At 46.6% G+C, this 13,847-nt stretch overlaps 1 protein-coding gene across 1 annotated transcript in view; it reads left to right on the forward strand.

The window, feature by feature from the left end:
- Window positions 1-10,695: 10,695 nt before the first annotated feature.
- Window positions 10,696-13,847, forward strand: part of LOC139230277 (caspase recruitment domain-containing protein 11-like) — a 113,704-nt gene continuing 110,552 nt past the window's right edge. The window contains exon 1 of the mRNA XM_070862105.1: window positions 10,696-10,919. The gene's annotated coding sequence lies outside the window, so the exon portion shown is untranslated. The remainder of the gene's footprint in view (window positions 10,920-13,847) is intronic.

The raw sequence follows: 13,847 nt of genomic DNA on the forward strand, positions 1-13,847 counted from the left end.
TCGCGCTGCCAACAAAGAGCCGCACGGCCCTCGGTCAGCAGCCCTGAAGGTTACAGATAAACCCATGAACAATGAACAATGGCGGAAAGGTAAAGAGCACCCGGCCCAACCAGTCCGCCCCACACAACTGCGACACCCCTCATACTGAAACATTCTACACTCCACCCCAACTGGAGCTGTGTGATCTCCTATGCCCCTTATAATTGACACCTCCATCAAGGGAAATAGGCCCCTGCTATCCACTATCTCCAGGCCCCTCAAAATGTTATACACCTCAATGAGGTCTCCCCTCAGCCTCCTCTGTTCCAAGGAGAACAAACCCAGCGTATCCATTCCAGGCAGCATCCTTGTAAATCTCCTCTGCACCCTCTCCAGTGCAATCACGTTCTTCCTATAATACTGTGACCAGAACTGCACGCATAGACTATACCGCACAGAAACAGGCCATTCGGCCCAACCAGTCCATTTATGCTCCACTCGAGCCTCCTCCCGTCTTTCCTCATCTAACTCTTATCAGCATAACCCTCTATTCCTTTCTCCCCCATATACTTGTCCAGCCTCCCTTTAAATGCATCGATACTATTCACTTCAACCACTCCCTGTGGCAGCGAGTTGCACATTCTCACCACTTTTTGGGTAAAGAAGTTTCTTCTGAATTCTCTATTGGATTTCTTGGTGACTATCTTATATTGATGGCCTCCAGTTAAGCTCTTCCCCACAAGTGGAAACACTCTCTCTGTGTCCACTCTATCAAAACCTTTCATTATTTTAAAGGCCTCTATTAGGTCACCCCTCAGCCTTCTTTTTTCAAAGAGACCCAGCCTGTTCATCCTTTCCTGATATGTATACCCTCGCATTTCTGGCAATGGTGGAACAGGCTCGAGGGGCTCAATGGCCTACTTCTGTTACTATGCTGCATTTGCTACAACAGTGACTGCACTTCAAAAATACTTCATTGGCTGTACAGCGCTTTGGAATGTCCTGTGGCCGTGAAAGGCGTTATATAAATGCAAGTCTTTTCTTTCTTTCAAAAAGCTCTTGCGGCTGTGGGGAGGACGGGGGTTCAATTGGAAATTTGAAAACTCACATTGTTAGATTTTTGTGAGGTAAGGCTGGTAAGGGTTATGCAACCAAGGCGGGCAGATGGTAAGATCCAGGTCAGTGTGAGAGCAGAAATGTGCAATCTATGTAGGGGATAGCCCTTGGTGTTCATGTGTGCTCAGGGCTTTTCAAGAAAGTATTGTGGGTGGAAGGATCACGCGGCAGAGAAAGTTATTGCCATTAATGAGCTTAACAGTCAGTAACTGTCCTGTCCCCAGTTTCTGTCTGTACGTCAGGCTGCAGATGATGGCGTAGCTCGGGCCCTGCATCCAGGGTGAGCAGAGCTGCTGACGTCATGTCATGTCCGACAGGCACAGGGAGGAGGGGCGTGGCCTGTACGTTAGGGTCATTCAAGAAGCTCGAATCCATCCTGTACAAATCAGTCTGCTTGATCGGCCCCCCCCTCCACATGCTGCCCGAGGTGAATTAATACCTCCAGATGACTTTCCATTCTGGTGGTGACCATTGACCAGAAACTTAACTGTGGCTACAAGAGCAGGTCAGAGGCTGGGTATTCAGTGGCAAGTGACTCACCTCCTGACTCCCCAAAGCCTTTCCACCATCTACAAGGCACAAGTTAAGAGTGCGATGGAATACTCTCCACTTGCCTGGATGAGTGCAGCTCCAACAACACTCGAGAAGCTCGACACCATCCAGGACAAAGCAGCCCACTTGATCGACACCCCATCCACCACCTTCAACATTCACTCCCTCCACCACCGGCGCCCCCTGGCTGCAGTGTGCACCATCTACAAAATGCACTGCAGCAACTCGCCAAGGCTTCTTCGGCAGCACCTCCCAAACCCGCGACCTCTACCCTCTAGAAGGACTAGGGCAGCAGGCGCATGGGAACACCACCACCTCCAAGCTGTGGCTCAATGGGCAGCACTCTCGCCTCTGAGTCAGAAAGCTGTGGGTTCATGTCCCACTCCAGGGACTTGAGCATAAAAATCTTAGAACGTGGGAGGCCGGCCATGAGTGCATTGGAATTGTCAAGTCAAAGGTAACAAATGGATGAGAGTTTCAGCAGCGGCACAAAATATGCAGCACATAAACAGGAGGAGCGAGTGAATGTTTAAGGTGAAAAAACAGGAGGAAAGGGAATAAAATATGGGCAGAGGTTATGGTGAAATTGTTGAACTCAATGTTGAGTGTGGAAGGCTGGAAAGTGCCGAAACAAAAGATGAGGTGCTGTTCCTCGAGCTTGCGTTGAGCTTCATTGGAACAGTGTAGGAGGCCGAGGACGGAGAGATCAGAGTGGGAGTGGAGCATGGGATTAAAGTGACAGGAGACCGGAAGCTCGGGGTCACACTTACGGACTGAACGGAGGTGTTCCGCAAAGTGTAAATGTTATTAAGACTATTAGAATAAGGAGATTGCAAGGTGCAAATCGTGTCACGCAGACGCACTAGCGAGGATTACATCATTTACAAGATGACTTAATTAAAAATGACCCTGAACGTGGTCATCATGTTATCAAGACGTTACTAAGACTATAAAAGGTACAACGCACAAATAGTTCAGTGGAATTGAGCTTCGAGCAGTATATCCTGATTAGAACATAAGAACATAAGAATTAGGAACAGGAGTAGGCCATCTAGCCCCTCGAGCCTGCTCCGCCATTCAACAAGATCATGGCTGATCTGGCCGTGGACTCAGCTCCACTTACCCGCCCGCTCCCCATAACCCTTAATTCCCTTATTGGTTAAAAATCTATCTGTGACTTGAATACATTCAATGAGCTAGCCTCAACTGCTTCCTTGGGCAGAGAGTTCCACAGATTCACAACCCTCTGGGAGAAGAAATTCCTTCTCAACTCAGTTTTAAATTGGCTCCCCCGTATTTTGAGGCTGTGCCCCCTAGTTCTAGTCTCCCCGACCAGTGGAAACAACCTCTCTTCCTCCATCTTGTCTATCCCTTTCATTATTTTAAATGTTTCTATAAGATCACCCCTCATCCTTCTGAACTCCAACGAGTAAAAAGACCCAGTCTACTCAATCTATCATCATAAGGTAACCCCCTCATCTCCAGAATCAGCCTAGTGAATCGTCTCTGTACCCCCTCCAAAGCTAGTATATCCTTCCTTAAGTAAGGTGACCAAAACTGCACGCAGTACTCCAGGTGGGGCCTCACCAATACCCTGTTCAGTTGCAGCAGGACCTCCCTGCTTTTGTACTCCATCCCTCTCGCAATGAAGGCCAACATTCCATTCACCTTCCTGATTACCTGCTGCACCTGCAAGCTAACTTTTTGGGATTCATGCACAAGGACCCCCAGGTCCCTCTGCACCGCAGCATGTTGTAATTTCTCCCCATTCAAATAATATTCCCTTTTACTGTTTTTTTTCCCAAGGTGGATGACCTCACATTTTCCGACATTGTATTCCATCTGCCAAGCCTTAGCCCATTCGCTTAACCTATCTAAATCTCTTTGCAGCCTCTCTGTGTCCTCTACACAACCCGCTTTCCCACTAATCTTTGTGTCGACTGCAAATTTTGTTACACTACACTCTGTCCCCTCTTCCAGGTCATCTATGTATATTGTAAACAGTTGTGGTCCCAGCACCGATCCCTGTGTCACACCCACCAACCACCGATTTCCAACCCGAAAAGGACCCATTTATCCCAACTCTCTGCTTTCTGTTCGCCAGCCAATACTCTATCCATGCTAATACATTTCCTCTGACTCCGCATACCTTTATCTTCTGCAGTAACCTTTTGTGTGGCACCTTATCGAATGCCTTTTGGAAATCTAAATACACCACATCCATCGTTACACCTCTATCCACCATGCTCGTTATATCCTCAAAGAATTCCAGTAAATTAGTTAAACATGATTTCCCCTTCATGAATCCATGTTGCGTCTTCTTGATTGCACTATTCCTATTTAGATGTCCCGCTATTTCTTCCTTAATGATAGCTTCAAGCATTTTCCCCACTACAGATATTAAACTAACCGGCCTATAGTTACCTGCCTTTTGTCTGCCCCCTTTTTTAAACAGAGGTGTTACATTAGCTGCTTTCCAATCTGCTGGTACCTCCCCAGAGTCCAGAGAATTTTGGTAGATTATAACGAATGCATCTGCTATAACTTCCACCATCTCTTTTAATACCCTGGGATGCATTTCATCAGAACCAGGGGACTTGTCTACCTTGAGTCCCATTAGCCTGTCCAGCACTACCCCCGTAGTGATAGTATTGTCTCAAGGTACTCCCTTCCCACATTCCCGTGACCAGCAATTTTTGGCATGGTTTTTGTGTCTTTCACTGTGAAGACCGAAGCAAAATAATTGTTTAAGGTCTCAGCCATTTTCACATTTCCCATTATTAAATCCCCCTTCTCATCTTCTAAGGGACCAACATTTATTTTAGTCACTCTTTTCCGTTTTATATATCTGTAAAAGCTTTTACTATCTGTTTTTATGTTTTGCGCAAGTTTACTTTCGTAATCTATCTTTCCTTTCTTTATTGCTTTCTTAGTTATTCTTTGCTGTCGTTTAAAATTTTCCCAATCTTCTAGTTTCCCACTAACCTTGGCCACCTTATACGCATTGGTTTTTAATTTGATACTCTCCTTTATTTCCTTGGTTATCCACGGCTGGTTATCCCTTCTCTTACCGCCCTTCTTTTTCATTGGAATATATTTTTGTTGAGCACTAGGAAAGAGCTCCTTAAAAGTCCTCCACTGTTCCTCAATTGTGCCACCGTTTAGTCTGTGTTTCCAGTCTACTTTAGCCAACTCTTCCTCATCCCACTGTAGTCCCCTTTGTTTAAGCATAGTACGCTCGTTTGAGATACTACTTCCTCACCCTCAATCTGTATTACAAATTCAACCATACTGTGATCACTCATTCAGAGAGAATCATTTACTAGGTGATCATTTATTATTCCTGTCTCATTACACAGGACCAGATCTAAGATAGCTTGCTCCCTTGTAGGTTCTGTAACATACTGTTCTAAGAAACAATCCCGTATGCATTCTATGAATTCTTCTTCAAGGCTACCCTGTGCGATTTGATTTGACCAATCGATATGTAGGTTAAAATCCCCCATGATTACTGCCGTTCCTTTTTCACATGCCTCCATTATTCCCTTGATTATTGCCCGCCCCACCGTGAAGTTATTATTTGGGGGCCTATAAACTACGCCCACCAGTGACTTTTCCCCCTTACTATCTCTAATCTTCACCCACAATGATTCAACATTTTGTTCATTAGAGCCAATATCATCTCTCACAACTGTCCTGATATCATCCTTTATTAACAGAGCTACCCCACCTCCTTTCCCTTCTTGTCTATCTTTCCGAATTGTCAGATACCCCAGTATGTTTAATTCCCAGTCTTGGCCACCCTGCAACCATGTTTCTGTAATGGCCACCAAATCTTACCCATTTGTAATGATTTGTGCCATAAACTCATTTACTTTATTTTGAATGCTGCGTGCGTTTAGGTAGAGTGTTTTAATACTAGTTTTTAAACCATGATTTTTAGTTTTGACCCCTCCTGCAGCCCCTTTATATTCATGCATATTGTTCCTTCCTATCACCTTGTGGTTTACACTTACCCCAGTGCTACTCTGCTCTGTTGCCTCCTGCCTTTTGCATTCTTTCTTGGGGTTCTGTTCATCTGAGCTCTCACCCACTCTAACCAGCTCAGAGCCCTCTCCTGGGTTCTGAACACTCCTCGCATTGAGGCACCTAGCTTTCAGGTTTGCCTTTTTATTACACTTTGACCCTTTAGAATTTTGCTGTACAGTGGCCCTTTTTGTTTTTTGCCTTGGGTTTCTCTTCCCTCCACTTTTACTCATCTCCTTTCTGTCTTTTGCTTCTGTCTCCATTTTATTTCTCTCTGTCTCCTGCATTGGTTCCCATCCCCCTGCCATATTAGTTTAACTCCTCCCCAACAGCACTAGCAAACACTCCCCCGAGGACATTGGTTCTGGTCCTGCCTAGGTGCAGACCGTCCGGTTTGTACTGGTCCCACCTCCCCCAGAACCGGTTCCAATGCCCCAGAAATTTGAATCCCTCCCTGCTGCACCACTGCTCAAGCTACGTATTCATCTGAGCTATCCTACGATTCCTACTCCGACTAGCTCGTGGCACTGGTAGCAATCCCAAGATTACTACTTTTGAGGTCCTACTTTTTAATTTAGCTCCTAGCTCCATAAATTCGTCTCGTAGGACCTCATCCCTTTTTTTACCTATATCGTTGGTACCAATGTGCACCACGACAACTGGGTGTTCACCCTCCCTTTTCAGAATGTCCTGCACCCGCTCCGAGACATCTTTGACCCTTGCACCAGGGAGGCAACATACCATCCTGGAGTCTCGGTTGCGGCCGCAGAAACGCCGATCTATTGAATCCCCTTTCACTATCGCTCTCCCAATTTTTTTCGTGCTCTTCTGTGCAGCAGAGCCAGCCACGGTGCCATGAACTTGGCTGCTGCTGCCCTCCCCTGATGAGTCATCCCCCTCAACAGTACTCAAAGCTGTTTTGCAGGGGGATGACTGCAGGGTACCCCTGCACTACCTTCCTTCCACTGCTCTTCCTGCTGGTCTTCCATTCCTTATCTGGCTGTGGACCCTTCACCTGCGGTAAGACCAACTCGCTACACGTGCTACTCACGTCATTCTCAGCATCGTGGATGCTCCAGAGTGAATCCACCCTCAGCTCCAATTCCGCAACGCGGTCCATCAGGAGCTGGAGGCGGATAGACTTCCCGCACATGTAGTCGTCAGGAACACCGGAAGTGTCCCTGAGTTCCCACATGGTACAGGAGGAGCATATCACATGACCGAGCTCTCCTGTCATGACTTAACCCTTAGATACACTTAATTTGGCGACAACAATGTTAACAGGTTACTTACTGATAAAGAAAAGAAAAAGAAAAGCTACTCACCAATCACCAGCCAATCACTGACCCCTTTGGCTGTGACGTCACCTTTTGATTTCTTTCTGCTTCTTTTTTGCTTTTTCTCCCGGCGTTTACAATTGTTCCTGATGCCCCACCGCCCTGTGAGTATCTGTCTGTACCAGGATTCTCACGGTCATCGGGGTGGATTGTGTAATATGAATTTAAGCATCCAACGCCCCAGTGTTTCATAGTATTTGCGCTTTCATGAAAAATCATGAGAAACTTAGAGAGTGGTGAGAAAGTGGAACTTGTTCTCACAGGGAGTGGTTGAGGCGAGTAGCATAGATGCATTTAAGCGGAAAAGAAAGACTTACATTTCTATAGCATCTTTCATGACCGACAGACGTTTCAAAATGCTTTACAGCTTTACAGTACTTTTGGAGTGTAGTCACTGTTGTAATGTGGGAAACGCGGCAGCCAATCAGCAAATTCCCACAAACATCATCATCATAGGCAATCCCTCGTATCGAGGATGACTTGCTTTCACGCCAAAAAGGAATGAGTTCACAGGTGTTTCAATGAAGGACCTAATATTCCAGATCCCGAACTACATGTTGAAGGGTAGAAGATGCCTGTGCGTGGATTTTATTAACGTGGGGTGACCGTTGCACACCAGCCACCACACGGGCTTGACAGAGCTAGGTCTTGGTCCAGTGGTAGGGATTAACCAAGACGACTGGAGACCAGCTCTGCTGCACGGACCTCGTGCGCTCACATATCGCAGTGTGGGCTGGGCCGTGCTGGCCCTGGGCCCTCGCCTCTCCTGGGTCCCGATTACATCCCTCTACAAACTCTTGCCGCTCCTTTGTCCCGACCTCGCCGCTCCTGCTGTACCTGCCCATGCTTCAGGCACCGACCAGGTTCCTTAATTACCCTCTGAAATGGCCTAGCGAGCCACTCAGTTGTACCAAACCGCGACGGCAAAGTCAGCACTGTGGGAGCACCTTCACCACAGTTTGCAGTGGTTCACGTGGCTCGCCAACAGCAATGTGATAATGACCAGATTATCTGTTTTTGTTATGTTGATTGAGGGATAAATATTGGCCCCAGGACGCCGGGGATAACTCCCCCTGCTCTTCTTCAAAATAGTGCCATGGAATCTTTTGTGTCCACCTGAGAGGGCAGACAGTGCCTCGGTTTAACGACTCATCAGCTCTGTGCGGCCTAGCTCTAATTTTAAGTTATTCCCCACTTGTTCTGGACTGCCCACCCCCCCCCCCCACCCCCCACCAGAGGAAATTGTTTCTCTCTCAACCTTCCCGATAAATTGAGGTGTTTGATCATCTCAAACACTGCAATTAGCTCGCCCCCTTAACCTTCTTATACTCAAAGGTCTGTGCAACCAGTCCCTGTAATTTAATCCTCTTAGCCGCGCTCACAACGCAGGCGGGAAATTCGTAGAGCTGCGTGACTCCGCCACGGTCAGACCTCCGTGTTTTCTTTGGGAGTGATGCTGGAATTGACCGACCAAACCCTCACAATGACATTCAAGGCCGTTGAGGGTATTCTTGCTAATATTCTGATTGTGTGTCGAGCAGGAGTGTGGGACTAATTGGGCAGCTCGTTCGAAGAGCTGGCCCAGGCCAGATGGGCCAAATGATACACTTCTGTGCTATATGAATCTATGATTCTATGATACAGAATCTATATCCTGTGTCCATACTTTTGATTCATACCAAGTCTATAATCCGGGATTTATAATTGAGGGTCTCGACCCTAAATCGATCCCAAATCTATAGTCCTGAGTGGTTAAGCAATGCCTCGATTTCAAAATTCTCTTCCTTATTTTCAAATCCCTCCACGGCCTCACCCCCTCCCTATCTCTGTAATCTCCTCCAGCCCCCACAACCCCCCGTGATATCTGCGCTCCTCTAATTCTGGCCTCTTGAGCATCCCTGATTTTAATCACTCCACCATCGGCGGCCATGCCTTCTGTTGCCTGGGCCCCAAGCTCTGGAATCCCCTCCCTAAATCTCTACGCCTCTCTACCTCTCTTTGCTCCTTCAAGACACTCCTTAAAACCTACCTCATTGACCAAACTGTCACCTGCCCTAATGTCTTCTTAATGGCTCGGTGTCAAATTTTATACAAACATAGAAACATAGAAAATAGGTGCAGGAGTAGGCCATTCAGCTCTTCGAGCCTGCACCACCATTCAATATGATCATGGCTGATCACGCAACTTCAGTACCCCATTCCTGCTTTCTCTCCATACACCTTGATCCCTTTAGCCATAAGGGCCACATCTAACTCCCTCTTGAATATATCTAACCAACTGGCCTCAACAACTTCCTGTGGTAGAAAATTCCACAGGTTCACAATTCTCTTAGTGAAGAAGTTTCTCCTCATTTCAGTCCTACATGGCTTCCCCCTTATCCTTAGACTGTGACCCCTGGCTCTGGACTTTCCCAACATCGGCAGCATTCTTCCTGCATCTAACCTGTCCAATTCCATCAGAATTTTACATGTTTCTATGAGATCCCCTCTATTCTTCTAAATTCCAGTGAATATAAGCCTAGTCGATCTGGTCTTTGAACCTTTCTTCATATGTCAGTCCTGCCATCCCGTGAATCAGTCTGGTGAACCTTTGCTGCACTCCCTCAATAGCAAGAATGTCCTTCCTCAGATTAGGAGACCAAAACTGTACACAATATTCAAGGTGTGGCCTCACCAAGGCCCTGTACAACTGCAGTAAGACCTCCCTGCTCCTATACTCAAATCCCCTAGCGATGAAGGCCAACATGCCATTTGCCTTCTACAAGGCCTGCTGTACCTGCATGTCTACTTTCAATGACTGATGTACCATGACACCCAGGTCTCTTTGCACCTCCCCTTTTCCTAATCTGTCACCATTCAGATAATATTCTGCCTTCCTGTTTTTGCCACCAAAGTGGATAACCTCATATTTATCAACATTATACTGCATCTGCCATGCATTTGCCCACTCACCTAACCTGTCCAAGTCACCCTGTAGCCTCTTAGCATCCTCCTCGCAGCTCATACTGCCACCCAGCTTAGTGTCATCTGCAAACTTGGAGATATTACACTCAATTCCTTCGTCTAAATCATTAATGTATATTGTAAATAGCTGGGTTCCAAACACTGAACCGTGCGGTACCCCACTAATCACTGCCTGCCATTCTGAAAAGGACCCATTTATTCCGACTCTTTGCTTCCTGTCTGCCAACCAGTTCTCTATCCATGTCAATACATTACCCCCAATACCATGTGCTTTAATTTTACACACCATCTCTTGTGTGGGACCTTGTCAAAAGCCTTGTTTGATAACGTTGCTGTGAAGCGCCTTGGGACACTTTACTACTACAACAACAACTTTTATTCATATAGCACCATTAATGTAGTAAAACGTCCCAAGGCGCTTCACAGGAGTATTATGAGATAAAAAGATTACCACGTTAAAGGTTCTATATAAATACAAGTTTTTGTTTATCCCAAGTCTAAAACCTGAGTCTATATTCGTGATTCTATCCTAAGCCCATAAACGGGAGCCTACAATCCTGATCCTGTGCCAAGTCTTTAATCCTGTGCACCTTTTAAACTGTGCACCTTCCATTTTAGCAAGTGGGAGGTATTCACTTGTCAGTGAAGGCTGGGAATCTATAACCACACCTCCGAACGCATTACTAAGGCAGCTGAACATTCTATGGTACATAGGTCAGCAGTAGATTCGATCAGCATTTCCTCGCCCTTTCACACCCTGCTCGCCCAGACAGGCTCCTTGACTCACAGGAAGGAAAGAAAAGAGAGGGTCATCGTCAACAGCCGTCCACCTACACTTAACCTTTATTATTTTCGCTGGACCTGCATCCAAGCAGAAGATAAGGACTGGTCTTGCCTCTCGTTCCCCTGCTCCCGGAGTTTGGAGGCAGAGCTTGTTGTCGAATGGTAAGTTACAGAAACTTTTTACAGTACGGTTTCGCCCTATGGGTTTGCGAGGCCGAGGAATAAGGCAACCTTGTCGGGGGTGTTTATACGGGCAGGTCTTTCACAAGACATCTGGCAGTGTGTGATCTGTCGGAATCTGTCTGCACCTGCAGAGTTTAAATTACCAGTGCAAAGATACATTTTACCACCCAGCTTGTGTAACTCAGTCCTGGGGAGGCAATTGAACTTCTGGGCAGCATCAACGGTGAGGAATAGGAGAGAACAAGAGGCGTGGTTGTCCATCCAGGAATTATCTGTCCTGAGTCTCAAATAATATATAAATCTGTACAAGCATGATACCGTTTGTCTATAAATCTGTACCTGTTGTTTACAAGCAAATCGTTCCCATATTAATCAGTACCGGATGTACATATTTAGAATCATGGGTGTTGCAATTCAATGTATTTGTGCCTCCTGCTCGCCCCCCCTCCCCTCCCCGCGGGACGCAAATGTGTTAGCGCCTGACTGGGCGCTAACAAAGGCGCCTGCCATATTGGGCATGAGTTTAGCGGCAGCACTACAGTGTTGCGCCCCGAATTCCTGCGCACGGAGATCGTGACGTCATCGCCGTGCGCATTGCCCTGTTAGCGCCCCGACCCCGAACTTGAGTCCTGCCCCCTGCAGCAGCGCCGGGCGGAAACACCGGCAGCTGCCGGGGACGTGGACCGGGGCGAAGATTCAAGGCCAGGTGGCCAAGGTAAGTGAAAATAAAACTTACCTTCGTTTCTGCGGTGCAGCCCCGTGTTCTTTGCCGGGCCCTGGCCGCGATCGCTCAGCCCCGCACTCGGCACCCCCATTCCCTCGATGGGCCAGCTAGGTCTTGTTTTCATTGCAGAGCCTGCAGTGATGGCCTTTCCCTTTAAGGAGGGGGGCAGGGCCCTTTGGCCGAGGCAGCGCTGGGCGGCCCAGCACTGGTAGAATTCTTTATTAAGCTGGAGAGTGACACAGTTAATTAAGAAACTAGAGTCCTGAACTGAAGGAAAGGTAACTTCGACAGTATGGGACGTGAATTGGCTAGAATAGACTGGCAAATGATACTTAAAGAGTTGACGGTGGATAGGCAATGGCAGACATTTAAAGATCACATGGATGAACTTCAACAATTGTACATCCCTGTCTGGAGTAAAAATAAAACGGGGAAAGTGGCTCAACCGTGGCTAACAAGGGAAATTAAGGATAGTGTTAAATCCAAGGAAGAGGCATATAAATTGGCCAGAAAAAGCAGCAAACCTGAGGACTGGGAGAAATTTAGAATTCAGCAGAGGAGGACAAAGGGTTTAATTAAGAGGGGGGAAATAGAGTACGAGAGGAAACTTGCCGGGAACATAAAAACTGACTGCAAAAGCTTTTATAGATATGTGAAGAGAAAAAGATTAGTAAAGGCAAACGTAGGTCCCTTGCAGTCGGATTCAAGTGAATTTATAGTGGGGAACAAAGAAGTGGCAGACCAATTGAACAAGTATTTTGGTTCTGTCTTCATGAAGGAAGACACAAATAACCTTCCGGAAGTACTAGGGGACTGAGGGTCTAGTGAGAAGGAGGAATTGAAGGATATCCTTATTAGGCGGGAAATTGTTTTAGAGAAATTGATGGGATTGAAGGCCGATAAATCCGCGGGGCCTGAAAGTCTGCATCCCAGAGTACTTAAGGAAATGGCCCTAGAAATAGTGGATGCATTGGTGATCATTTTCCAACAGTCTATCAACTCTGGATCAATTCCTATAGACTAGAGGGTAGCTAATGTAACACTACTTTTTAAAAAGGGAGGGAGAGAGAAAATGGGTAATTATAGACCAGTTAGCCTGACATCAGTAGTGGGGAAAATGTTGGAGGGTGTTATTAATTATTAAGGATGAAATAGCAGCACATCTGGAAAGCAGTGACAGGTTTGGTCCAAGTCAGCATGGATTTATGAAGGGGAAATCATGCTTGACAAACCTTCTGGAATTTTTTGAGGATGTAACTAGTAGAGTGGACAAGAGAGAACCAGTGGATGTGGTGTATTTAGACTTTCAAAAGGCTTTTGACAAGGTCCCACACAAGAGATTGGAGTGAAAAATCAAAACATATGGTATTGGGGGTAATGTACTGACATGGATAGAGAGCTGGTTGGCAGGCAGGAAGCAGAGAGTTGAGATTAACGGGTCTTTTTCAGAATGGCAGACAATGACTAGTGGAGTGCCGCAGGGCTCAGTGCTGGGATCCCAGCTCTTTACAATATACATTAATGATTTAGATGAAGGAATTGAGTGTAATATCTTCAAGTTTGCAGATGACACTAAACTTGGTGGCGGTGTGAACTGTGAGGAAGGCGCTAAGAGGCTGGAGGGTGACTTGGACAGGTTAGGTCAGTGGGCAAATGCATGGCAGATGCAGTATAATGAAGATAAATGTGAGGTTATCCACTTTGGTGGCAAAAACACGAAGGCAGAATATTATCTGAATGGCAGCAAATTAGGAAAAGGGGAGGTGCAACGAGACCTGGGTGTCATGGTTCATCAGTCATTGAAAGTTGGCATGCAGGTACAGCAGGCGGTAAAGAAGGCAAATAGTATGTTGGCCTTCATAGCTAGGGGATTTGAGCATAGGAGCAGGGAGGTCTTACTGCAGTTGTACAGGGCCTTGGTGAGGCCTCATCTGGAATATTGTGTTCAGTTTTGGTCTCCTAATCTGAGGAAGGACATTCTTGCTATTGAGGGAGTGCAGTGAGGGTTCACCAGACTGATTCCCAGGATGGCTGGACTGACATATGAAGAGAGACTGGATCAACTGGGCCTTTATATACTGGAGTTTAGAACGATGAGAGGGGATCTCATAGAAACACATAAGATTCTGATGGGACGGGACAGGTTAGATGCGGGTAGAATGTTCCCGATGTTGGGGAAGTCC

Source organism: Pristiophorus japonicus, chromosome 19 (genome assembly GCF_044704955.1).
Source record: "Pristiophorus japonicus isolate sPriJap1 chromosome 19, sPriJap1.hap1, whole genome shotgun sequence".
Taxonomy (NCBI): domain Eukaryota; kingdom Metazoa; phylum Chordata; class Chondrichthyes; family Pristiophoridae; genus Pristiophorus; species Pristiophorus japonicus.